We start from the raw sequence: 26,688 nt of genomic DNA, 5'->3' as shown, positions 1-26,688 counted from the left end.
CAGGCCTGGCTCCTGCAGCGTTGGAGTTTGGAGGTTACGACATACCGGCCGACTGCAGAGGTTCTTGCAAAGGCCAGGGCGTCCTCAACTCTTAAATGCTACGGACACAAATGGAAGAGGTTCTCTGGTGCCACGCACAGAAGATTAACCCTCTACGGATTACGGCTCCTCGTACTGCCGTACCTGCTGACACTGGCCAAGGCTGGGCGGGCGCATGCTTCCATCAAGATTCATCTTGCTGCAATCTCCCGATACACCAGAACCACGGGACGGACGTCTTTGTGGTCTCATCGTCTGGTGAAAGAATTCATGAAGGGACTGTTCAGATCGCTCCCGCTGGTGAAGGCCCTGGCCCCGGCGTGGGAGCTCAACGTGGTGCTGACCAAGCTCATGGGACCTCCGTTCGAGCCTCTGCACTCAGCTCCGTTGATGTTCTTGTCGTGTAAAACAGCGTTTCTTGTGGCCATCACCTCCGCACGACGGGTGGGAGAGATCCAGGCCCTTTCCTGCAAGCCCCTGTACTTTTCACGACATGAGGGTAGTGCTCAGGACGCACCCCTCCATGCCCAAGGTGCCGTCGGACTGCCACCTCAACGAACCGTTGGTGTTACCTGTTTTCTTCCCGTCGCCGGTTGAAAGGACTTTGCACTCGCTGGATGTGGCTAGAGCGCTGAAGGTCTACGTGGACCGCATGAAGAGTTTTCAGAAGACGTCACAACTTTTTGTGAACTTTGGACCTGTCAATCAGGGGATGGCCCTCTCGAAGGCTTCCATTTCCAGATTGCTCTCCGGCTGTCATGTACTGTCATCGGTTGGCAAACCTACCGCTGCCTGGCCGTCCGAGAGCCCATTCCACCAGAGCGATCGCAGCTACCACGGCTTTCCTATCTGGTGTGCCCCTGCTGGACATATGCAGGGCTGCTACGTGGAGGTCGACGCACACCTTCACGAAATTCTACTGCGTCGATCGGGAGTCCAGGGTCGGCCAAGCAGTGCTGCGCAACCTGTTTGCCTAAGGTGAGCCTGGTGAGGAGGTAAGAATGCTTAATGTTGAGTTTTGGATGTAATGCTTAATGTTGAGCCTTTGCCACCTCCCGTGGTTGTGCATGCGTGTACTGCTATGTATTCTTTTATTCATGAGCATGTGAATCCATGCCAGACCCCATGCTGGAGAAGGAACAAGTTACTTACCTGTAACTGTTCTCCAGCATGGGTCTGGCATGGATTCACATGCGAACCCTCCCGCCTACCCCTCTGCGGCTCTTCACTTGGTCATACTGCCACTTCACGTGCTACCAAATCTGAAGATGGCTCCCAGAGGCGGGGCTTAGGGAGATGGCAGTCATTGGCTGGGGTCAGTATGACGCAGAGATCAGTGATTGGTTACTACTACGAAAGACAGATCAGAAACGAAACTGATACTGATTTTTCTTTACCGAGGATTCCCACCCTGACGACGGGGAATATTCATGAGCATGTGAATCCATGCCAGACCCATGCTGGAGTACAGTTACAGGTAAGTAACTTGTTCCATCTAAGGTTCATGATGGACAGGCATTACCAATTCAAAGTGCTCCCCTTGGCATCGCCTCAGCGCCAAGGGTGTTTACCAAGGTCCTGGCAGTGGCTGCAGCACACCTGCGCCTACTATCCGTCCCAGTTTACCCTTACCTAGACGACTGGCTCATCACAGGGGACACCCAAAAAACAGATCTTCTCTGCAGTCTGGGTTTCTCAATCAACGAGGAGAAATCCAGTCTAGTCCCCAGTCAAACAAAATAATTTCTGGGAGCTCCAATTCAGACGGAAGACTCTTGTCTTCCCCTACAACGAGAGGGTTCAGAACATGCTTTGTCAGGTTCCTCAATATGTAGCCAGTCGGGAGGTGACGGTGTGCAAGGCCATGCACTTGCTAGGAATGATGGCGTTGTGCATATACTTGGTTCCCCACGCGCGGCTGTGCATGCTTCCCATGCAAGAGTGGCTCAACAGCCAGTGGTGTCTGGCCAGCGGACAATGGGAAGATCTGGTAGTTGTCTTGCCAGCCCTCGTTCTCTCTGCAGTGGTGGTCAAGAGAAAACCTCTTGAAAGGGAAAACCTTCACCACCCCTGCAGTGGAAGCCACTCTCGACGCATCTCTCACAGGGTCGGGGACTCACCTGCTTCAGCAGACAGCTCACGGAGTGTGGTCCCCTCAAGTAGCATCCAACCATATAAATTTACTGGAGCTATTAGCAATGTTCAAGGCATTGAAGGCCTTTCAGATGCAACTGCAAGGGAAGACCGTGCTGATTCTAACAGACAGCCCTACAGCCATGTATTACTTGAACAAACGGGGACACTCACACTCCAGGACTATCCATGCTGTCCCAAAACATTTGGATATGGGCTCTCGGACACAAGATGTTTGTTGTCCCAACAAGTTCCAGGGGAACTCCATCTTCTGGCAGATGTGCTCACCAGAGATTTTCCTCTGCCTGAAGAATACGAATGGCGTCTGCACGAACACATTGTGTTCAACGTCTTTGCAGAATGGGGCTTCCCAGAGATCGACCTGTTCGCAACTCAGTAGAACGCCCAATGCCAAGTATCCCCAGAACTGCTCCAAGGGGGAACGGTCTCTGGATAACATGGTTAGGGAAATATTTCTGTGCCCCCCCCACTCCCCTTCTCAACAAGAGTGCACAAGATGTACCAGGAACTAGTTACCATGATGCTGGTGGCCCCCATGTGGGCCCGCCAACCCTGGTTCGCTCATCTGATGGTAATGTCCCTCTCTCCACCAGTGAACTACCCCGCCCGTACATGTCTCGGGACGGACGGAGGGGGGGGGGGGAGAGACACTACACACCCATGCCCACTAACTCTGAACTTAGCAGCCTGGCTCCTGAGGTCATAGTTTGGACATCTACAGCTCCCTCAGAGGTGCATGGACCTAATCAGGGGAGCTAGGAAACCGACCACACGTTATTGCTATGCCAGCAAATGGAAATGTTTTGTCTGGTTTAATTCCAAGGTTGTCAATCCCATCGATTACTCACCCACACACATTGTGCTGTACCTAGCCTATCTATTGGACACTGGGGTTAGTCTTCAATTCCCTAAAGGTTCATCTGGCTGCTCTGTCAGCCTACATCACAACAAAAGGTGTTGTGGTGGAAGATACCGGTGATTAAAGCCTTTATGGAAGGGGTTAAGAGGATTTATCCTCCCATTTCTCAGCCAGCTCCTGCGTGGGGACCTAAATGTGGTTTTGACCAGGCTTATGGGAGCTCCCTTTGAGCCTATGCAAAAAGCAAGTCTAAAAGGCCCGACTTAAGCCTTCCTAGTGGCCATCACTTCTATCAGAAGGGTTAGCGAACTACAGGCACTTTGTTTTAGACCCCTTTTGTTACAGTCCACAGGGATAAGATAGTTCTGCGCATGCACCCCAGATTTGCGCCTAAATTAATCTTGAAGTTCTATGTCAACCAATCGATTGAACTACCTACTTTTTTCCAGAATCATACTAGCATGGCCAAAAGAAGCCTACACACACTAGATGTGTGCAGGGCAGTCATGTTTTACCTGGAAAGAACTAAACCACTGCGGACAACAAACCAATTTTTCGTTTCAGTGGCAGCTGGTAGAGCAGGTGCTCCTGTCTCAATCGGCTATCTCAAGGTGGATTGTCAAATGCATCACTGTTACACGCTTGCTAAGAGAACTGCCCTTGAAGCCCAGAGCACACTACTCGAGGCAACCACCCTGCACCACAGAAACTAGTCCTCACAGCGTGGTTCCTGAGCAGGTAACGCTAAGGAGCCTCACCTGGAAATCATACAGGGCGCAAGGAGCAAGGCTTCCAGGGCTCAGTATAAAAGTAAATGGACCAGGTTCTGCTCCAAGGAAATCGTCCTGGCATTTAATTTGGCGGTCGTGCTCTCCTTCACAGCGCACTTCGTCCATTCTGGCATGCAGGTGGACACCTGCCGCACTTGCCTCACAGCCATCAGGGAATACAGGAACTCGGTGGAGGGGTTATTCTCCTCCAATCCGATTGTCAAACATTTGACGGGGCTTGCAAGGCTTTACCTGCCGATCAAGAGGCCACACCATTTGTGGGACCTGAACATAGTGTTGGGCGCCCTAGCGCACAAACAGTTTGAGCCAATGATGTCTGCTGACATCAGGTTGGCCACCATTAAGACAGCCTAGTCGGCCTCCCCTCGGCTCGCAGAGTAAGTGAAATCCAGACGCTGGTCACTTCAGAACCATATACTAACTTTCACAGGGACAAAGTAGTCCTGCAGACGCACCCTGCATTTCTGCCTAAGGTGCCATCTGCTTTCCATTTGAACGAGGAAATAGTGCTTCCTATGTTTTTGTTGATCTTAAGGGCGAGGCACAGGTCTGAACTGCCTGGATGTCGGGCATGCCCTGAAACTCTACCTTGACGGGACCAAGGGCTTCTGCAAATCAGATGCCCCGTTTGTCACACTTGGAGGTGCAAGACCAGGGTATGGAGGCCTCCATATCGCGCTGGATGGTCTTGGCCATGGAAGCATACGAGGACCAGCACAAGCTGCTTCCGGTCAACATGCATGCCTATGCAGTCGGGGCCAAGACGACGGCTGTTGCATTCCAGCGCCAGTTCACTTGGCAAGTCATAAGCAAGGACACTCCCTCGGCTTTCTGCAAGCTTTACTGTCTGGATTCCAGCTCTAGATCGGATGCAGCTTTCGGACAGGCGGTTCTCAGGAACCTATTTGCTTAAGGAGGGTATCCTCTCCACCCTGGGGCTACATTCAGTTGTAATCACCCATGCAGTATGGAGGAAAGTGGACTGTATGTAAGAGTAGATGAGTTACTCACCGTAGTGAATAACTTACTCGGTCCCCTTGCCTCCATATGTCCCACCATCCCCCACCCCCTTAATACTGGTGTCATCAGGCAATGTTAACTCCATTGTCAATGGGGATTGAGGTGTGGCGGCGGAGTAAGGGCCGCACACGCTCCCAGGGCCGCACACGCTCCCAGGGCCGCACACGCTCCCAGGGCCGCACACGCTCCCAGGGCCGCACACGCTCCCAGGGCCGCACACGCTCCCAGGGCCGCACACGCCTAAATTTAAAAGGGAGGGTTTTTTCTGGTAAAGTTCTGTCTCCGTCCCTTGAAAGGGATTCCCCATGCAGTATGGAGGAAAGTGGACTAAGGTCTAGTCACTATAGTGAATAACTTATTTCCTCCATACGTCCGCTTGCCATCCCCTCCAAGTTTTCTCCATCATTGTTTAAATAATCGCAGACCTGGCGATATAAAATGACTGAAGGGCGATGCGTGGGGCTCCGCTCTGGTGGGGTTACAGCTGCGAGTGGTACCCTGCGTAAAAATTGGACAAACCTTCATTTTTTTTAATGCTTTTTGACGAATGTGCTCCGGTCCCGTCCCAAAGGATGGAAAGTCCTCCAAGTATGGAGGAAAGGGGACTATAGACTAGGAGTAAGGTGTTCACTACGGTGAGTAACTTTTAATTTCCACCAGGAGGTCCAAACGAGGGTACTGGACATGCCCTTCGACTCTTCAGTAAGGCCATAGTCCTTACACACCATCAAGACTGATCTGGAGACAGCTCATGCCCTGTGCACTCCACAGCACCTTCCTTTCACACTTCCAGTGAAAGTCCGGCAGATCGACTAAGGGTTTCGGTGGAACCTCATCGTACAGTAAACCTTCTGGGTCCACGACCCAGGAGGCCTGCAGAGGCCATTCCAAGGCTTTCGAATGAAGTGGCCAGCACCATAGTTGCCTCCAAGGCGGAACGCAGGTGCCCAAGCAGGACTGAACCCAGCTAGGATGTTGGGCCCCCACCCATGCATCCCGATGGGAGGCTGGCTATCGTCAGTGAGTGCAAGAGCTCCCCTGACAAATGGGTGCTGGAATCACTTTCTGACATAACCCTGGAATTTCAGCAAGTGTCCCTGGATCCCTCCAGTGACACGGCAGGAGCAGCACATCCCTCAGCTCCTGCAGAAGGTACAGGTCATGTTCCAAGAGGAGACTGGGGCTCTGGAGCCTACTCCAGATACTACTTGGTCAAAGAACAGAGGCTGGGGGCACATTCTAGAACTGCAGCATCTCCACGACCTTGTCCCAAAAATTCAGGGTGGTCGTTTTGCAGCACATGCTCAGCTAACTGGAAGGAGACTTTTTGATCGCTGAATCTGGAGGATGAATACTTCCACGTCCCCATCCCCAGGAAGCATTGGCAGTTCCTATGCTTCATGGTGCATTGGAAACTCTACCAATTCCGGGACCTCCCTTTCGGCCTGAAGTCGGCGCCCAGGGTGTTAACCAAGTGCCTGCTCCAGTGGCGGCCCATCTGTCAACAGGGGATACACTGTGGAGCGGGCAGGAGCCCCCCACCGGACACCGAGGGCCAGCAAGAAGCCCAGCTGCGTCTTTACTTCGTGGGACCCTCCCGTGTGCCCACCTGGACGAGCCCCCTCATCTGAAGATGGAATCCATCAGGATCGCCACCCCGCACACTTCCTGGGTTTCAGACGGCACTTTATGTGCATTTTCCAAGAAGCCTGCATGTGTCGGCCTCTGGGCCGCACACGGCGACATTTTAGAAAAACAAAATGTTGGGCGCGATGCGGCCTGAAAACGAGGCTCTGCGTCGTTCCATTGCCTAGCAACGTGTTTGCTGCCCATTCAAACAAAAACCTCCGCCGGCAGGTGGAACAGCCAGCGGCCACCCCAAGGCCACTATAAGGCCAAGCAGCCCTGTTTGCCCCTGTTCGCCGCTGACCAACGCGAGGCACTCCTTTATCGGACCTTTACTACATGGACTTGTATCAATCACAGGCACCCACCTGCTGAAAGTACAACTATATCCTGTAATATAACCTTCTATTGACTCCCACTACCCACAACTTCGCAGCTAGATTCCCCACTCCGCCCAAACGGTAGAATAGAAGACTATGCTTCTAGTCATAGGTTACCCATCACTTGATTGTTGCACCTTGCCCATGTGTCCACCATTTGACTGCTGCACCTTGCCTGTATTTCCATTTGATTGTGCTTCTAGTCATAGGTTATCGGCTACCCACCTTGATTGTTGCAGTTAGCACTATGCTGTAGCCTGACTGCCTAGTTCTCTTCCTGCCTAACCTACCTCAAACACTATGTACCACAATCTGTCAATCCAAGTCTATCTGGCCGCAATCAGCCTGACAGTACTACTCAGCACCACCGCTTATATCACCATGCCCACTGTACCGCATCCAGAGAGTATAGAAGTACCCCCTAAGCAACTTACTCTAAAATCCCCATGTAACTCTGCACGATTACCCAAAATATTTGAACCTCTTAACAAATATATCAACCTAGATCACCTCCGACGTAAACTACCTCCGCCAGTGGAAGACACCCCACTTCCTAGCCTAGCCCTAAACCGCACTATAAAAGAAACGAGACCATTGCTAACCCACATGCTACCCCTGAGTCAGGATTAATACTACAGAAAGATCCGGACCTTAAAGGCGCATTAATAAATGCCAGATCCTAGTTGCCCATGCTACAGACATAGCAGAGACCATCTTGGAAAATGACCTCAACTTCATTGCCATCACGGAGTCCTGGCTCCACGAGGCAGCAGGCCCAGCACTTACCCTAGCAGTGCCAGAAAATTACACTATCCTCAGAGCGGACAGACCAGCTTCACGTGGAGGACTAGCGATTATCGCTAAAACTAATCTCTCTGAGAATTACCTCCATACCTAACCTAGATTCCTGTGAATCTTTATCCATTAAACTACCCACATCCAATTCCCAAACGCTAAACATCTTCTATACAGACCCCCAGGCCCGATCAGTACCTTCAATGAAGACATTACCACCATCATCTTAGAGAAGCTAAAAATAATCATCACAATCCCTAGTGCTAGGAGATTTTAACCTTGGGTTTGATGACACTAATGACCAGGCTACCTCCGCAGCTAACATCCTGTCAGAATTGGGCTTCACTCAGTGAACATGGCCACCCATACCAAAGGGAGAACCCTCGATTGGATTGCTAGTCACAATTGCAACCTATCCGTCAGCCATCTCTACACAAATATGGATAGACCATCACCTAATCTCCTTTACTCTTAATACGAAAAGACCCGCTGCTGCACTCGTACCTGCTCCCGCCATACCCACCTTAACCAGAAATGAGAAAAGTATTACAGCTGACAACATCCTGCCACATATCCTACCTAATCTCGCCTCCCTACCTGACCATACAGACCCTAGCCTACTAGTGGAAGAATACAATACTATGAATACAGCCCTCGACATCATTGCTCCACTAAAACTTAGGAACAGCAAACCAAAAAAGCATCTTAACTCTTGGTTTACACCCAACCTAAAAAAAAACTAATATTACAGAAAAGAAAATGTGAAACAGCATGGAAGTTACATCCCACCTCAGAAAATAAAACTTGTCTAAGTATCTCCACGCAATACAAAAAGGATATCATTATGGCCAAACAAGAAACTTATAACAGAATTACACAGGCCAATTCCAGCATGAAGGAGCTCTTCTCGATCCTAAAAGAACTGGAAACCCCTACTGCAGTACAGGATGACTCTATATTAAAGACAAGACGTGGTGTACCAACTTCCAGCTAGCACTAACAAAGTGGCCAATCTCCAAAATAAAATGGCTCTAAAGAAGGCTTCACTCAGCTCAAACTCCCCTGAACAAAACACAGAAGCCTTAACCCAAAGAACTCTCAATTTAACTTCTCCAAGGTCTCAGTTATTGAAGTAGAGAACTATTCTTACGCTTAAGCCATCCAACTGCAAAGGAGACCAATGCCCAGCACAACTGATCAAGGACGCTGCTAGAGACCTAGCACCCTTTATCACCAAACTTAACGCCTCCTTCTCTACTGGCACTATCATGCGTAATCTAAAGGATTCTTGGGTACTCCCTCTTCTGAAATAACACACTGGACCCTAACATACCCACCAACTACAGGCCCATCACTACAGTGCCATTTCTACTAAAAATGTTAGACAAGGTAGCATACACCCAAATTCAAAACTTCCTTGAGGCAAACCTACTCCTGGGCGCTTGTCAATCTAGTTTCCGGCCACAACATGGCAGACAGTCTATCGATTTTAAAGGCCCAAATAGATGCAATAAGACTAGGGAAAACTAGCACCACTTCTCCTCCTCCTCGACCTATCAGCTGCCTTTGATCTGGTGGACCAGAGAGTCCTATGCAGTCACCTGGCATCAGTGGCCCACTTCTCAAAGGAAGCTGTAGTCTGGATACAGTCCTTCCTTAATGACAGGACTATGAGGGTCTTCTCCTCTTCGGCCGCAGCAGATCCGATACCAATTTCCTGTGGAGTGCCCCAGGGATCATGTCTCGCCAACACTCTACAACCTCTTCACCAAGCCACTCTTTGACGATCTGGACAATCTGGGTATCACCAACTACGCAGACGATACCCAGATTCTCCTACCACTTACTGCGGATCATGAAGATCTGACGATGTTGAACAGTCTATAGCATCGTTCGGGCATGGGTGGCCAACCATGGCCTGTGTTTGAACGATGACAAAACAGCTCATTATCCTGGGCACCGCAGCTCGTATCTCAAAACTTAGCCATAACTACTCAGCATTCATCATTGATGGGAACACCAAGGTCGCCAGAGAAGTAAACCTTAGGCTTTTACCTAGACTCCACCTTATCCCTAACCAAACAGGTAAACTCACTGGCCTCTTCTACGGCCTACACGTAAATTAATACGAGCCGGGAAACCATTCCTGACAGCTGCCTAATCCTATCTAGAGCCCTTATACTATCAAAACTTGATTATTGTAATGCTATCTACATAGGGGCAAACAAACTATCAATAGAATTCAAGTTCTCCAAAACAATGCTCTCAGGGCCGCCACCCTAAGCATCCCTAGAAGAGTACACATTTCTGAAATAAGAAGGAAACCAATGGCTCTCCACCCAAGAAAAAAATCTCAAATCGCCCTCCCTCATCCACAAATGCCGTAACAACAAAGCCCCCTGCTATCTAACAGAACGATTTATCAGAAAAAATTCCTTCAGAACACTGAGAACAGCTAACCCGAATTGTCTTCAAGTGCCAAGATTTAAACTGTCAACCATTGGAGGATCCAGCTTCCCAGTCAGAGCGGCACAATTGTGGAACTCACTACCACACACTTGGATCTGACCAAACATTTATCAAATTCAGAATACTATCAAATGGCTCATACAGAAGGATAAGTAAACCCACACTACTCTTGCACTAACCTACCTGCATGTGATGTATTTGTCTTTGATTTAGATCTGCAAATATGTAAATTCTATTATAAAATGTTGTCCACAATGTAGTCGAGGAACCCTTTATTTTTTTTCCCCTTGTAACTTCTGTAACTAAGCTGTAAGCTCTTTCACTTGCGCCCTGATACCTCTGGGTCCGGCGCGCACAATAAATGCATGCATCCGTACATCGACTGGCTCATCCGGATCAAAGTCAAGGAAAGTAGCCACTGGACCGTCCAGCTGCAGACTGATCTGGGGTTCTCCGTAAATTATCTGAAGTCCTGCTTGACTCCATTGCAGAGCACAGTTCCTGGGAGCCAGGCTCAACATGGTCTCCTGCTTGGTTCGCCCTTTGGTGAGAGGGTATCGGCGATACTGGGGAAGTTACAACAGCTGTTGTCAATGAAGACCGCCACGGTGTGGACCATCAAGTTGCTGCTTTGCATGTCCACCCCCCTGAACACCCCCTATACCCCCAAGCTCACCAATACCACCACCGATGCTACCCTGGATGGTTGAGGAGCCCACACGGATGTCTCACGCCAGAGACCTGCGGCTGCCAGAGAAGGATCTCCACATCAATATCCTCGAGCTGCAGGCATTGTTCTGGGCCCTCAAGTCATTCCTTCCGTCCCTGAAGGGCGAAGTAGTGAGGATCTTCACGGACAACACCACCATGATGTTGTACATCAGGATGCAGGGGGGGCACCGGATCCCTAGCACTCCACAGATTTGTGCAGGACTTGTGGCACTGGGCCGTCGACCAGGAGATGTTCCTCATCCCCTTTCACCTGGTGGGAGTCTAGAACACCATTGCTGACTCCCTCAGCAGGGAGTTGGGTTCCTGCCACAAGTGGGAACTTAGACAGGATCTGGTGGACCGCATCTTCCTCAAGTGGGGCAGACCCCAGATCGATCAGTTCGCGACAGCGGCAAACTCTAAATGCCAGAAATTTGCCAGCAGGTTCCACCAGCCCAGGAGCATGGGGGACAAGTTCTCCTTCCACCCCCCCAAAGCCGCCTCTGTTTGTCCTGCTGTGAGTCATCAATCAACTATGTGCCTATGATGGATGATGTGGCATTTATAACGTGCCTATACACAAGTGATGCAGGATGATACTTGTTTCCTCAGTATGGCTGAGGCAGATTTGGTACCCGTACCATCTCAGCCTGTCGCTGTTGCCTCTGGTCAAGCTGCCGGTGGTCCTAGACCTGCTCACCAGAGGCAACGCAATCCTGCATCACGACCCAGGATCACTGAACTATAGGGCTCGACTCCTGCAGCCCTAGAGTTGCTGGCAGACTGCAGGGAGGTCATTGCCAAGGCCAGAGTCATCGATTATTTAATGCTACGGGCACAAGTGCAAGCATTTTGCTACATGGTGCCGGTTGCAGAAGATCAACCCTCTGAGGGTCATGGGCCCGCAGATTCTTCCATACTGGTCCTTGGCCAAGGCGGTCCTGGTGCACGCCTTTATCAAGGTGCTTCTGGCGGCCATCTCCCACTGCACCAGATCTCCAGGACAATCTTCTTTGGTCCCACCATCTCATCAAGGAGTTCCTCAAGGGACTGTTTTGATGGTTCCCGCCGGCGAGGGCTCCTGCCCTAGCATGGGATCACATGGTGCTGACGATGCGCTAGGGGCCCATTTGAGCCTATGCATCAGACCCCTCTCGTTCCTCTCATTGAAAACCGCTTTCCTTGTGGCCAGCACCTCTGCCGAGAGTGCGGGTGAGCTCCAGGCCCCATCCTGAAAAAAGCCATGTGACTTTTCACAAATCTAGGGTGGTGCTGCGGATGCATCCCTCCTGTATGCCGAAGGTTCTTTTGGAATGCCACCTCAATGAGCCTTTGGTTTAGCCTGTTATTTCCAAAACCTTTGTCGGCTGAAAAGACTTTGCACTTGCTGGATGTAACTCATGCTCGTAGTTCTACGTGGCACGCACAAAGTTTTCCGAAGACATCTCAACTGTTTGTTAACTTTGGTCCTGTGAACCATGGAAGGCATTGTCCAAGGCTTCCATCTCGAGGTTGCTCTACAGCTGCATCACCAACGATCGGTTGGCGAACCGATCGTTGCATGACCGTCTGAGTATTTTCCACTAGAGGATCACAGCAACGACTGTGTTCCTGTCTGTGCCCCTGCTGGGTATCTGCAGGGCTGCTACGTCGAGGTTCACGCAAACCTTTGAGATTTTGCTGCTTTGAGTCCAGGGCCACCAAGCAGTGCTACACCTGTGCTTGAAGGTGAGCCTGTTTCAGAGGTAAGAGTAATTGCTTCTGAGCCTTGCCACCTCACGTGGTTGTGCATGTATGTACTGCTATGTATTTATACTCTTACGCCCGTCCCTTTTCCTCCATACTGCATGGGCGTCCCTTCCAAGGGACAGGGAGACGGAACCTTTATCACCAGAAAAAAACCTTCCCCTTTAAATTTAGAGGTGCATGGGGTTGCAGCCGAGGGAGCATGCGCTGCCTTGACTCCTCCCTCTGGCCCCACACCTCAGTCCCCATTTCCGCAGTGACGAGCAGGCCGAATTCACCAGTGCTCCTGGCTTTGGCCATCTTATTCCACGCGTGGATACTTTTCTTTGTTTTTGTCTTTTTATCATTCAGGTACTGTCCTCAGGCGTCGCACTCCTCCCCGATGCATGCCAACTTCCACAGGTTTCAGCAGCTGTCCATCATGCAACTGGCTATTCCCAACTTCAGACCCCCACGTCCTCTGCCTACGTTGCCTTGGCCCAGACCATGGTTGGCAAGCTTGAATAGTGTGGCTCGCTGTCCTCAAAAGCGCTGAAGAGACTAGACAGGTGGAGGGAGTGCTTCCAGAGGACCTCTAACGCCATGAAACATAGAACCAAGGTAGGGCCTATATGCTCCATCGCACCTCCGCACGTGAGGGACTGTTGTACTAGCACGTGCACCAAGGCTGCTGGAGCTACTGGCTATCGGGCCGAGGGATCCTTCGATCTGCCCAGTGGTAGAGTTGAGGGACCAGAGGATTCTTGTACCGGATTGCCATCGGAGGGGCTCTGCCCTTGTACCGGCAATGCGTTCGAGGGGGTGCCTAAACGTAGCTCTTCCGCCCCTCTGGTCGAGGGTCACTTCTACCAGGCCTAGACCCGAGGAGCAGGGTAGGCCTCAAGAACCCACACACGATTCTTGGAGGCTGGGTGCAGCGGGCTGAGCAACACGTTGCAGGCAGATCGACAAGATGGCTGCCGTGCCAGACAGGCACCCATCCTATGCCATTCCAGGAATTCGGCAAAGAACCAGTGTCAAGGTGGGACTGGCCTCAACCAGGTACATGGCCTACAGCCTATCCCTCTTTTGCACAGGGCAGCTTCCCACTGCGTCCATATGGGCATGGTACGCAATTGCTTCAGCAGCTCCCAGCTACCCCGTCAGCACCCCCCTGCTGCCTCTTCGGCCAGTGAGGAGGTGGTCTTGGAGAGGTTCCTTGGCCTTGTGAAGTCGCCTTGGATGGGGGTTATCCTCAAGGACGACATCAGGGAAGTCCTGCCCGCAATACTAGCGGCACCACAAGCGCCTCTGCCGGTGCCCCAGACCCTGGCGCAGCCGCTGCCTCCAGCCCCCAGCAGATGCCTTGGGCGGTTCTGTACCAGCCTCTGGCCGCGGTCCCTTTACCCCAGCCTCCGGCACCGACTACTCTTCCTCCACAGGATCTTCCTGTCCCACAGGATACAGATGAGTAGGATCTGGATACGCCATCCTCAGGCACGGCCTTCCACTAACGTCTTGCTGGGCTGGTGTAGTATCTGGGCCTACCCAAACCGAGGTCAAGCAGCCAGCAGAGGGGTTTGGTGAAGTCCTCACGTGACACCCCTCTGTAAAAACGGATTCCTCTGCAGACCGATGTAGTCTCCCTGGCCAAGAAGGGTTGGCTCAAGCCCCACTCGGCCCAACCGATCAATCGACGTCTTGGATGCCAAGTACAGGCAGATGGTTGGGGGGTGGGGGGGCTAGGGAAGAGGGCGCAAATGCACTCTTCTCGGCCCATCCTAAGCCACACTCCTCGGTGATCACTGCAGCATCACTATACTCCAAGCCTCTGTCGTCCTCCGCCTCCTCTGCTGCGCTGCTAGTCGAGAAGATCTTGGAGGCGTACGGGAAGAAACTCTATTCCAACGCGTCCTTGCATCTTCATCAGTCCAACGCAGATGCCATGCTGGCTGCCGCCAACCAAAGGTTATGGTGGGGAAATTGCGGACTTCCTCCCGGAATTCCCTACTCGGATGCAGGGCTGGCCGAGGCCAAGCTGGTGGCACATGACCTCATGCAATACACTGTGGCCCATATCGACACCTCTGGCTGTGCCATCTGTATTGCCACGGACAAGACAGCCTGGCACGGGCAACAAAATTCAACCTGGATGTCCAGGAACACAGATTATATCTTCTGTGTGAGGGGTGGGGGTGTCGTTCTTCCACTCCTCTACGGACGCAGAGCTGGAACAGCTCAAACGCCTAAGTCTTTATCCATTCTAACAAAGACCACGCCCAAATCGTACACCCAACCTCAGCAGCCCTCCGACAGGGCTCGTACATACGAAGGGTTCCACAGCTTCCAGGAATGGAGATCCAGTCTAAGAACCGGCGCAAGCAACAAAAGGGGGTGGGGGGAGGAGTAAGGAATTTTTCCAGTCCCCCTTCTCCACAACAGCCTCCGAGAGAAAGGCCTGACATGCCCCTTCGGGTCCACGTGTCTCCAGTGGGGAGCAGGCTGGCTCTCCACTTTTCTGGCACCAGAATTTCACGGACCCCTGGATCCTCTGTAGTCTCCACAGGGTACAGCCTCCTGATCCCAGCCTCTCCACCTCCCACAGGTTGGGAGAGCAACTCTTTGCCGGCGATCCGGTCGCTCATCGAGAGCCAGGCAATGGAGGAAGTCCCAGCCTCCCAGCAAAGCTTGGGCTTACTCCAGGATTTTCGCCATTCAGAAGAACCAGGCAGCACGGAGTTGTGCTGGACCATTCCACCCTCAACCGCTCCCTACCTCTACAAAAAAATCAAGATGGTTACACCAGCTTTGATGATAGAGACATTGTGCAAGGGAGACTGGATGTGCTCCATGGATCTGAAGGACGCGTACATACTCGTCTCGATCTGGCAGCCTCATCGGTCCTTTCTACGATTCAGGGTTATGGGCTACCGTTTCCAATACAAGGTGCTGCCTTTCAGCCGCAACTCTGCCCCCAGGGTCTTTATCAGGCTGATTAACACAGTGGCGGCCCTCAGGGCCACCATCTACCTGTACCTAGACCACTGGCTCATCAGGGCGACCTCTCCGGAAGTGGTTCACCATACATCCCATGCTCTTAAGAACACACTGCATGAGCTGGGTTTCTCTCAACCGCAAGAAGTCTCAGCTGCTACCCACGCAGAACCTGACCTCCTTGGGCCTCATTTGGGACGCTTGCCCGCCGAGTTTTCCCCTCGGGGTGGGGGGGGGAGGGGCAGGGCAACATCACAGCCATGAAGAGGGCCACGGCTCACTTCCTGAGCAGAGAAGTGACCTTGGCCTGGTGGTACCAAAACCTTCCGATAGCACAGCGAGTAGAGCGCTCACTTTGACATTTGTGCAGAGCCTGCTGACGCAGGTTCGAATCCCGGCAAGGCCAAACCCATCTTTTTCCTTCCAAGGTTGATAAATGAGCACCACACACTGTAATAAGCAGCGCTCAGATACGTGAGGGTTCATAGCGCTATATTAATTTATTACAACCACTGTCCATGGCACCTGGACCCGGCAGGAGTACCACATCAATTGGCTGGAATTGAAGGCCATCTGCCTGGCGCTCAGGGCCTTCCTTCCAGTTACATGGGCAGGGTTGTCCTAATTGAAACAGACAACCCGACCAGCATGTTCTAGGTCAACAAGCGGGAAGGTACCAGATCTACCCCCCCCCAATTCCCCCTGCCCTCAGGCTGGCAATCCTGGCAATCCGCATGTGGGAGTGGGCCCTGTAGAAAAACATCTACCTCACAGCGGTCCACCTGGAGGTAGACTAGCTCAGCAGACTGGCTACAGACAACTAGGAGTGGCAGTTGAATGACCTAGTGCTGCAGAAGATCTTTTGCAATTGGGGTCACCCTCAGGTGAACCTCTTTGCCCCCTGGTGGCAACAGGAAGTGACAACTGTTCGCCTCCTGGCAGGGTCGGGCCTGGGCTCTCTCGGCGATGCCTTTCAGATCTGGTGGGATGGAATGACAACATGCGCCTTTCCTCCCACACGCTGATTCACAGGGTGATATGCAAGATCAAGGAGTCGTGCCATTTCCGCAACACTGTACCAGAAACAAATCCGTGCATACAAGAAAATTCAAAAGGCAAAGAAGACATTACGATGACAGAATCAACAATGCCACCAACAGACAAAAGGTTTAGCAACATTAAAGAAATGAGAAACCCCCCAGGCTGCGATAACACCCCAACCCCATCAGAAAAACTATGCAACGACCTGGCAAACCACTTAATCAATGACATCCGACAAACCATTCAAAAGCAACCAACCACCACACACACAACCCAACAAACTTAACATGGAACCACAGCACAAACTCCAAAGCTTTCCTGAAATATCAGCAGAGGCATTAGCAATGCTGGTTAAACGAAGCAAGAAAGCGGGATCACCCATGTACTCCTGCCCCCCAGACATCTACAAATCAATCCTCTCGCAAGGATCGCCAGCAGACCATTACAGAAACCTTCTAAATCTATCACTATCAACAGGGACTGTACCGAAGATCTTCAAATCAGCATACATCAAGCCACTCTTGAAAAACACAAGTGGTGACGTAGATGACCTATCCAACTACAGGCCGAGCTCTAACATCCCCTACCCAATTTCTAGAAACCTACATATATAAATTAACCCAAGAACACGTAGAAAAACACCACCTGCTGGACCAAGCTCAAATTGGCTTCAGACCAGCGAGAGGAACAGACAGCACTACTATCCATCTGGGACGACCTCAAAACTAACGCAGACTCAAACACTACCTCAGCCCTTATTCTGCTCGACCTCTCCGCAGCCTTTGACAGTTAGCCACGACACCCTGACCAGAAAAACTGGAAGACATGGGCATAACAGACACAGCACTACGCTGGACCAAATCATTTCTAGCAGACAGAACAGAAACCGCATGGATAAAACCTTTCAAATCCACTCAGTGACTGTGGAGTGCCACAAGGATCCTCACTATATCCACTATATTTCAACATCTATCAGACTCCGGTCATCAGAATCTTCCAAAAAATACGACATTACATGTTACAACTACGCAGATGATAAGACACTGATGCCGACCACTCAGCCCTAACCGACTGTCTAAAAGAAGTCTTCAACTGGATGGATGCCAACAACCTGAAAATCAACCCAGGAAAGACCGAAATCATGATCATATCCTAAAGACCAGGAGAATGAAACCACCATCCCATGGCCTACGGAAATGGGGAAACGGACCAACACAATCGAAGGTAGTAAATCTGGGAGTCCTAATGGACAACACCCTAACCCTGGAACCACAAATAAATGCAACAGTGAAGAAATGCTTTTTCCTCCTCCACACAGCAATAATTCTACCTTTCCTCTTTCACGCACAAAACACTCATTGTCGCCCTAATCATGTCAATCGACTATGCAAACAGCCTCTACCTCGGAATACCTCCTGAAGAAACCGCAAAGGATCCAAAATGCAGCAGCAAGACTACTCAAACTATCCAGAAGAGACCATATCACTCCAGCCCTAAAAACACTACACTGGCTCCCAGTAAAACAACGCATCACCTTCAAGACAATGTGCATAACACACAGAGCAATCAGCGGACAAGGAGCAGAATTCCTACAAAAGAAAAGAAGTCTACAAACCGAGACCCCTCCGATCAAGCAACGAAATCTGCCTGGAACTCAAAACCATACCTTAGGAAAAAACTTGGAGGCACCTCCTTCTACCACTTAGCCGCAAAAACCTGGAACGACATCCCAAAAGAAATGAACACTGAAGATCACCTAAAATTCAGGAAATCACTAAAAACCTGGCTCTTCAACACCGCAAACTAAATCTGGAAACCAAAACTGGAAACAGGATGACTAAACCGGAAAGCACACGGACATCCCCGACCCGAGAGGGTAACTCCCACGGCACCTGGCCGGGTAACACCGGATAGACTGGAACACAGGCGGCATGCAAGGTATCTGAGTAAACTACCCCAGACCATCCCACCATCACTTCACCCGCCCCTTAGCTACCGCCAGGCACCACAGTGATGTGGAACTGTCGAGATATTGACAATTACCACATGACCTGAGAGGTTGACATTGACAGGTGCACTGACCACAGGAGTATGAAGGGAGGATAAGGGGAGCTATGACAGAGCATGTTAGAGGTGGGGGCCAGAGAAGTAAGGAACCTTATATGCCAGTCGAACCCAGATTAGGACAACCGCATCAGGGAAGACTACACAAGCCGAGCGCCTCATTTCAGGATAGAGACACAAACTAAACACTACTAACAATTTCCCTTTTCTGCATACACCTCTCAAACTCCAAACTAAACACAACCAAAACCTGAAGCACAACAAACCGCACAAACTTCACTACATCGCAACAAAACAAACACACAGTATTGCACAACAGTACACGACTACTGGCCGCAAACACCCCAGGCCCAGCCAACGGACACATCGGGCTGAGGCCACCAACAGCACATCACTGCTCCCTTGCACTTTTCCTGCTTCCTTCCACTAACTCAACCTCCCCTCTTTCAGAGGCGCCAGGGGACCACTCCGGTGGTGATAGTGCGCGGTACAAATGTCCTTTAACGTTAATGGCTCCAGGGTGACCAGCCAGGCCATGTTTCTTGGAGCTGCTCAGCATCTCAGAGGCCTACCATTTGCCTTCGGACGGGCCCAGCGCATCGACTGGTGCAACGGGGGTGGGGGGGTAGTTCTCCAGCATGGGGTCTGGCATGGATTCACATGCTCATGAATATTCCCCGTCAGGCTGGGAATCCTCGGTAAAGAAAAAACCAGTATCAGTTTCGTTTCTGATCTCTTTCGTAGTAGTAACCAATCACTGGTCTCTGCGTCATACTGACCACAGCCAATGACTGCCCTCTACCTAAGCACCGCCTCTGACAGCCATCTTCAGATTTTTACCGCACGTTCATGTGTTGGGATCCTCGTGCTATTGCTCTCGAGCGTTAGTGCTATTTTTTCACGTTTTTTCACAATTCGTCTGCGCCCCTCAAGGGTGACGATTTCGTCGAGCTACGCTTTGGAGGACTCCAGAAGCTTCTCAGGCCCGGACATGGCCCAGGGGAAGGGAAGCTCGACGCCCGGAAAGCTGTTCAGGGTCTGCCCTGGATGCCAGCTGCAGAACGTCTTTAAGGAGGACGAACACTCCTTTTGTCTCTACTGCTTACATGAGGACAAGACGCACGTGGAGAAGGACTGTGCGTTTTGCGGCAATATGTCGGAGCGGACCATGAAGGACCGCCACCAACGCCTCGCCAACTGGCTGGAAGGGAAGAGCCCGTCAGGCGAGAAGAGGAGGAAGAAATCCGAGCGGTCTTCTAAGACCTTTGAGGACGCCCCGGCGACGGGGGTCCAACACAAGGCCAAGCACCGCGAGTCCGCTGGCACCGGGAGCGCCGAACGGTCGGGCTCTATGGGCGCCAGGCAGGGCGCACCCTCCCCGGCACCTTCAACTAAGAGCCAACTCTCTGGGTCGGTTAAGAAGAAGGGCGAGCACCCGGCGAAGCTCCTGGAGAGGCCCCGGTCGAGCTCGAAGGCCCCATCGGAGGGGGAGCGAGGCAGTGTTCCCCCCCCCCCCCCCCCCCAAGGATAAGGCGGTGAGCGCACCTAAGGTGGTGAAGGCCTTAATCCATCCGGCCAAGCCCTCTATCGATACTGTCGCGGCGACCCTGGCTCAGCCTGTGGAGGCTACACCAGTGGTGGCGACCTCGGGGCTCAGTCTCCCTGCCACCTCGGAGGGAGTCCTCTTTTGTGCCCATCGATAGGACCCCCGTGAAATCCCCTGCGGGGAAGAAAAAGGGGGGGGCAGGGCGTCGTCATAGATTCGGCTTCTACCTCGGAGGAAGAGCTGATCGAGGTCTTAAGCCACGGCCTTGGCGTGGAAGAAGACCGGCCCGTCGGGATGGATCCCCTCTGCCAGCGCCGCAGGACAACTCGGTGGCCATTTTGTTGGCTATACAGTCCTTATGCTCAGAGATAAGGACGAGACTACCGTTGCCGACGGAGGAACCTCTCCCGTCGGGGGATCCTGAACCGGGACCTTCTGGCGTTCCCCCGTCCAAGAAAAGGATTCACCCTACACCTCTTTTTCAGCCGTCGCGCACCGTCCAGCCCTCCTCCCCGTCCACCCGAGGGGATGATACGGGGACTGACACGGCAGCGACGGGTACGGACGACGAGGTATACGACGATCTACCGTCGTCACCTCCCACCAGTGCATCCGAGCTTTTCCAACTCTGCCCTGAGGAGAAGAAAAAGGAAGGATTCCTTTATCAACGGCGCGAGGCCAAGAGGAAGACGGTCCTCGCAGTGCCTCTACTGGACGACATTTGGGATGAGGGCCTCGCCCTCCTCAAGAACCCTTCCACTACGCCAGCTAGAAGAGACCGGTACGAGAAGAAGTACCGGGTCCCGGACGCGGCCCCCCTGTGCCTCCGGGCGCAGCCTACCCCGGACTCCGTCGTCTCCGCGGCGGCCAGGAAGAAAGCGGGGGGTGGGGTGCGGCCTCCACATCGACTTCCCCACCGGACGGCGAGGGAAAGAAATTGGACACTATGGGACGCAGGGTCATCTCGTCTGCAGCGACGACGATTAAAGCGACGACGATTAAAGCGGCCAACGCCTTGGCTATCGTGGCCCGCTACGACAGGGAGCTATGGTACAAACTGGCTCCCCTGCTGGACTTCCTACCGGACGACAAGAGGGCGGATGCCCTGGAGATCCTACAGGAAGGTGAGGTGGCGTCGGACCACGCCATCACTATTGCGACGGACATCGCCGACACTGGGTTTCGCCAGTTGGGCAACGGCGTGTGCCTTAGACGGCGTGGATGGCTCAAGGCTACGGACTTCCGTCAAGACGTACAGACCAGAGTCCTGGACATGCCGTTCGATGGGAACAACCTGTTTGGGAAAACAGTGGACGATTCCCTTCAGGCCATTAAAGCGGACACTGAGACGGCCCGGGCCCTTGGGGTTCTGCAGCAACGACGGACGCCCTTTCGGAGCAGCGGAGGCAAGGGCGCCTCCAAAGGTTCCGGCGGCGGTTTCTCCACCTACCGTCAAGCGGCCCGCTCGTCGTCTCAGGAGGCCTACAGAGGACGAGGCAAGTCCGGCGGACCCCGCCGCCGTCGCCAAGGAGGTCAAGGCGGCAAAGCCTCGTCGAAACAGGATTGAACCGACCGTGGGGTCGGGCCCCCACCGATGCACCGCGGTGGGAGGCCGGCTGGCGAACTTCGTCAGCGTGTGGGAGTCCATCTCCACCGACCGTTGGGTGCTGGACGCCTTAGCCCGGGGCCACGCGCTCGAGTTTCAAAGAAGGTGCCCGCGCGCCCCCCCCACCCCCGTGGCCAGAAAAGAGCTTCACGTCCCTCAGCTTCTCCTGGAGGTAAGGGCGATGCTCAGGAAGGGCGCCATCGAACTCGTCCCAAAGAGGCTTCGGGGCTCCGGAGTTTACTCGAGATACTTCCTCGTGAAGAAGACTGGAGGATGGCGCCCCATCCTAGACCTGCGACGTCTGAACAAATTCATCAAGGCGCAGAAGTTCCGGATGGTCACCCTCCAGCACGTCCTGGGTCAGCTGGAGGAAGGAGACTTCCTGTCGTCGTTGGATTTGGAGGATGCCTACTTCCATATTCCCATCCTAAAGGGGCACCGAAAATTCCTCAGGTTTGTGGTCCAAGGGCGTCACTACCAGTTCAAAGCCCTCCCCTTCGGACTACGGTCGGCACCCAGGGTATTCACCAAGTGCCTTTCACCGGTGGCGGTGCAGCTGCGCCGCGAGGGGATCCACGTCTACCCCTACCTGGACGACTGGCTCATCCGGGCCAAGACGAGGGAGCTCGCCGTGGAGCACATGGCAAGGACCGTCCAACTTCTCACGGACCTGGGATTCTCCGTGAACTATACCAAGTCCCACCTGGTACCCGCGCAAAACGCACTGTTTCTGGGAGCGAAGCTAGACGGTGTCCCTTCTGGCCTCCCCGTCGGAGGAAAGGACCAGGTCCATTCTGGGCAAGGTACAGCGGATGTTGGCTTCCGACGCGGCCAAGGTGAGGTCCATCAAGTCCCTCCTCGGAATGATGTCTTCTTGCATCTACCTCATTCCCATGTGCAGGCTCCGGATGCGCCCATTGCAGGAGTTCCTGGACGCGCGCAGGATCCAAACGACGGGCGGCTTCGAGGAGAGGATCACACTCGACGAGATTCCGCCGCGCGGTCCGGTGGTGGGGCACCCGCGCGCATCTGACGGCGGGCATGGACTTCCAGACCACCCGGAGACAGTGACCACGGATGCCTCCCTGGAAGGGTGGGGAGCGCACACCGAAAATCTACACGCGAGAGGCCTTTGGCTCCCGACGGAGAAGTCCCTCCATATCAACGTCCTGGAGCTCTGTGCAGTGTTCTGGGCCCTCGGGTCCTTCCTTCCGTCCCTCAAGGGCAAGGTGGTGAGGATCTTCACCGACAACACCACCACCATGTTTTACATCAGGAAACAGGGCGGAACCAGGTCCCCAGCACTCTCCAAGGAGGCGCAGGACCTGTGGCATTGGGCCGTCGCCCAAAGGATGTTTCTGGTGCCGTTTCATCTGGCAGGGATAAAAAACACCATCGCCGACTCACTCAGCAGGGAGCTGCGCTCGTGCCACGAGTGGGAACTACGGCAGGATCTAGTGGATCGCCTCTTCCGATGGTGGGGCACACCCCAGATCGACCTGTTCGCGACGGCGACGAACTCCCAAGTGCCGGAGGTTCGCCAGCAGGTTTCCCCAGGCGAGGAGCATGGGCGATGCTTTCTCGTTCCCCTGGGAGGGCCTGTTCCTCTACGCGTTCCCTCCTTTGCCACTGCTAATCCGGCTCGTCAACCAGCTCAAGAGGTCACGGTGCAGGATGATCCTCGTCGCACCTGCGTGGCCGAGGCAGATATGGTTCCCGGACCTTCTGGACTTGTCAACGTCCCCGCCAATCAAGCTGCCGGTGGACGCGGATCTACTCTCCAGGGAAGGAGGCGCCATCCTCCACCACGACCCGAAATCGCTGAACTTGCAGGCCTGGCTCCTGCAGCGCTAGAGTTTGGAGGATACGACATACCGGCCGACTGCAGAGAGGTTCTTGCAAAGGCCAGGGCGTCCTCGACTCTTAAATGCTACGGACACAAATGGAAGAGGTTCTCTGTCTGGTGCCACGCACAGAAGATTAACCCTCTACGGATTACGGCTCCCCAGGTACTACCGTACCTGCTGACGCTGGCCAAAGCTGGACTGGCACACGCGTCCATCAAGATTCATCTTGCTGCGATCTCCCGATACACAAGAACCACGGGGCGGAAGTCCTTGTGGTCTCATCGTCTGGTGAAAGAGTTCATGAAGGGACTGTTCAGATCGTTCCCGCCGGTGAAGGCTCCGGCCCCGGCGTGGGAGCTCAACGTGGTGCTGACCAAGCTCATGGGACCTCCGTTCGAGCCTCTGCACTCGGCCTTGTTGAAGTTTCTGTCGTGGAAAACAGCGTTTCTTGTGGCCATCACCTCCGCACGACGGGTGGGAGAGATCCAGGCCCTTTCCTGCAAGGCCCCGTACTTGACTTTTCACGACACGAGGGTAGTGCTCAGGACGCACCCCTCCTTCATGCCCAAGGTACCGTCGGACTTCCATCTCAACGAACCCTTGGTGTTGCCTGTGTTCTTCCCGTCGCCTTCGTCGCCGGCTGAGAGGACTTTGCACTCGCTGGATGTGGCTAGAGCACTGAAGTTCTACGTGGACCGCACGAAGTGTTTTCGGAAGACGTCACAACTCTTTGAACTTTGGACCTGTCAATCAGGGGAAGGCTCTCTTGAAGGCTTCCATTTCCAGATGGCTCTCCGGCTGTATCATGTACTGTCATCGGTTGGCAAACCGACCGCTGCCTGGCCGTCCGAGAGCCCATTCCACCAGAGCGATCGCAGCTACCACAGCGTTCCTTTCTGGTGTGCCCCTGCTGGACATATGTAGGGCTGCTACGTGGAGGTCGACGCACACCTTCACGAAATTCTACTGCGTCGATCGGGATTCCAGGGAGGAGTCCATGATCGGCCAAGCAGTGCTGCGCAACCTGTTCGCCTAAGGTGAGCCTGGTGAGAAGGTAAGATGCTTAATGTTGAGTTTGATGTAATGCTTAATGTTGAGCCTTTGCCACCTCCCGTGGTTGTGCATGTGTGTACTGCTATGTATTCTTTATTCATGAGCATGTGAATCCATGCCAGACCCCATGCTGGAGAAGGAACAAGTTACTTACCTATAACTGTTGTTCTCCAGCATGGGTCTGGCATGGATTCACATGCGAACCCTCCCGCCTACCCCTCTGCGGCTCTTCACTTGGTCATACTGCCACTTCACGTGCTTCCAAATCTGAAGATGGCTGCCAGAGGCGGTGCTTAGGTAGAGGGCAGTCATTGGCTGTGGTCAGTATGACGCAGAGACCAGTGATTGGTTACTACTACGAAAGACAGATCAGAAACGAAACTGATACTGGTTTTTTCTTTACCGAGGATTCCCAGCCTGACGGGGAATATTCATGAGCATGTGAATCCATGCCAGACCCATGCTGGAGAACAACAGTTACAGGTAAGTAACTTGTTCCTTATCCACCCCGCACCAGAGGAACTAGCTGTCAGTTTGGTTCCTGATCATGTCACATTAGGACATCTCGGCGTCTCTCGGGCTAATCTAGAGATCATACAGGGCACCAGAAGCTAATCCGCCAGGGCCCAGTACATGAGCAAGTGGGCCAGGTTTTGTCACTGGGCCGGTTCTAAAGGCTTTGAACCTCTGGCATGTTCCCAGGCCGACATGCTCTCCTTTTCAGCGCATCTCACCCATTCAGGCGTGCAGGTGGACACTTGCCGCACCTACCTGGCAGCCATTCGGGTTTACAGAAACTCTGGGGACGAGAGCTGCTCTTCCAACCCAATTGTCGAACATTTGGCGGGGCTTGCCAGGCTCTACCTGCCTATCAAGAGGCTGCACCCTGTGTGGGACCTCAACATAGTTCTGGGTGCCTTGGCGCACAAACCATTGGCATACGCAGACATCAGGCTGGTCACCATTAAAATGGCCTTGTTAGTCTGGCTCACCTCGGCCCTCAATCCAGGCGCTAGTCTCCTCAGAGACCCAGCATTCCGACCTATGGTGCCTTCCGTATTCCATCTGAATGAAGAAATTGTGCTGGCCATGTTTTTTGCGAGTCCAAAGACGAGGCATAGAGTTCTGCAGTGCCTTGATGTCCGGCGTGCCCTGAAATTCTACCTGGCCAGGACCAAGGGTGTCCTCAAGTCGGACGCTCTGTCACTTTCAGAGGATCAAGACCGGGGTATCCAGCCTCCGTAGCGCGTTGGATGGTCTCGGCCATCAAAGTAGCGTACGAGGGACCGCACAAGCCACTGCCGGCCAACTTGCTTGCCCATGTGGAGGCAACAGCCATCACCTTCCAGTGGCATGTCCTCTGGCAAGTTGTAAGCATTTTGCAAGCACTACTGTTTGGATGCCGGCTCTCGATCAGACGCAGCTTGCGGACAGGGGGTTCTTAGAAACCTGTTTGCTTAAGGAGGGTCCCTGCTCCACCCTGGGGTAACACTCTTGTAATTGCCCATGCAGTGTGGAGGAAAGGGGACGGGACGTAAGGGTAATTATAAGTTACTCACCATAGTGACTAACATAATCTTAGTCTCCTTTCCTTCATGTCGCACCAGCCCCGTACCCCCCTAATAAAACTTGTCATTAGGCAATGTTAATCTATTGTCGATGCGTCTATGGGGACTGAGGTGTGGCGCCGGAGGGTGGAGTCAGGGCAGCGCATGCTCCCAGGGCTGCACCCCAGCGCGCCTCTAGATTTAAAGGGAAGGCTTTTTCTGGTGAAAAAGGTTGTCTCCTGTCCCTTGGAAGGGACGCCCATATAGTATGAAGGAAAGGGCACGAAGAACTAAAAGTAGGTTAATCACTACGGTGAGTAACATATAATTTCTCCAGCATGGATTCACATGCGAACTCTCCCGCAGACCCCTGTGCGGCTCTTCTTGGTCATACTGCCACTTTGTGCTACAAATCTAAAGA

The 26,688-nt window shown here is 53.0% G+C and overlaps 1 protein-coding gene across 6 annotated transcripts in view; it reads left to right on the top strand.

The window, feature by feature from the left end:
• DDX3X (DEAD-box helicase 3 X-linked) overlaps positions 1–26,688 on the top strand; it is a 466,925-nt gene that overhangs the window by 275,918 nt on the left and 164,319 nt on the right. The gene's annotated exons all lie outside the window — the stretch shown is intronic.

Source organism: Ambystoma mexicanum, chromosome 7p (assembly GCF_040938575.1).
Source record: "Ambystoma mexicanum isolate Mex_15411 chromosome 7p, UKY_AmexF1_1, whole genome shotgun sequence".
Taxonomy (NCBI): domain Eukaryota; kingdom Metazoa; phylum Chordata; class Amphibia; order Caudata; family Ambystomatidae; genus Ambystoma; species Ambystoma mexicanum.
This window is presented reverse-complemented; position numbering and strand designations above follow the sequence as displayed.